We start from the raw sequence: 1402 nt of genomic DNA, 5'->3' as shown, positions 1-1402 counted from the left end.
TTCATTCCTTAATGTTAATTAGGAGCAGAGATACGATTTTTGAATTAGCGGGCGAGTCGTCGGGAGTCACTGTGCCGAGAACCCATTAGGTTTTTCATAGCGCCGCGACTTTCGTCGCAGTTTTTATTTTTTTATTACAGATTAAGGAATGAAACGGGGGTTGAAGGATGGGGAATTCAGTTCTCCATCGAACAGCATTGGTTTCATTCCTTAATGATAATTAGGAGCAGAGATACGATTTTTGAATTAGCGGGCGAGTCGTCGGGAGTCACTGTGCCGAGACCCCATTAGGTTTTTCATAGCGCCGCGACTTTCGTCGCAGTTTTTATTTTTTTATTACAGATTAAGGAATGAAACGGGGGTTGAAGGATGGGGAATTCAGTTCTCCATCGAACAGCATTGGTTTCATTCCTTAATGTTAATTAGGAGGGGAGAGACGATTTTTTAATTAGCGGGCGAATTAATGGGGAAGCGCTCTGCGACGAGAAACCATTGAGTTTTTCATAGCGCCGCGACTTTCGTCGCAGTTTTTATTTTTTTATTACAGATTAAGGAATGAAACGGGGGTTGAAGGATGGGGGATTTAATTCTCCATCGAACAGCATTGGTTTCATCCCTTAATATTAATTAGTCGGGGAATAAATCGACTGAAAAACAAAGTAAACATTGAGTACAAGGAGGACAAAAATTTCCCTCTGAACCTGTCCCTGTCACAGCGGGACTGCTACTGCCGAGTTACTCACGCACCCGACTCACATTTACCGACAATTCGACCGGGACGCCGGCTTTCCCGTGGGGTACCAACTAACATTTTTGGAGTCAGTCAAACCCCCCGATCCGGGCCTCTACTCAGGTCTATCCTCTTTGAGGCGCACGTAGCGGTAGGCACCAACATGGCAACAGCGCGTTCGTTTATTCCAGCGGCGCTGCGCTAACCGTGCGATGAACGAAGGCTGGCGGCCGAGCGCGAGTGATCGAGGGTTAATAGAAATATTTACCTAGCGAATTGGTTAGAAAATTCTATTGGATATCTATTGAACTCTCAATTAGTGTTTGGCCGATTCTATTGAGATGTTCAATAAAAAATATTCAATAGAAAAAGTCAATAGAATTCCATTTGTTTTCTATTTAACTTATTCTTTTGGGATATTTTCTATAGAATTTCCTCTTCTCAAAATTTTCAACTTTTTTCGTTTAATTTCCTTGATGATGACAAAAGGAAAATAGACTGAAAAAAAACTTGGAAAATTTGAGCCAAGGACATTCTATAGAAAATATCTGAAGAAAATATGTTACATAGAAAAATCGAATTCCACTGACTGTTTTTATTGAATATATTCTATTGAACATTTTACTAGAATCGGCCAAAAACTAGTAGAAAATTCACAATAGAAATTCCTAA

Source organism: Diachasma alloeum, unplaced genomic scaffold (assembly GCF_001412515.2).
Source record: "Diachasma alloeum isolate Michigan unplaced genomic scaffold, Dall2.0 Dall_scaffold_00796, whole genome shotgun sequence".
NCBI classification, from domain to species: Eukaryota; Metazoa; Arthropoda; class Insecta; order Hymenoptera; family Braconidae; genus Diachasma; species Diachasma alloeum.
This window is presented reverse-complemented; position numbering follows the sequence as displayed.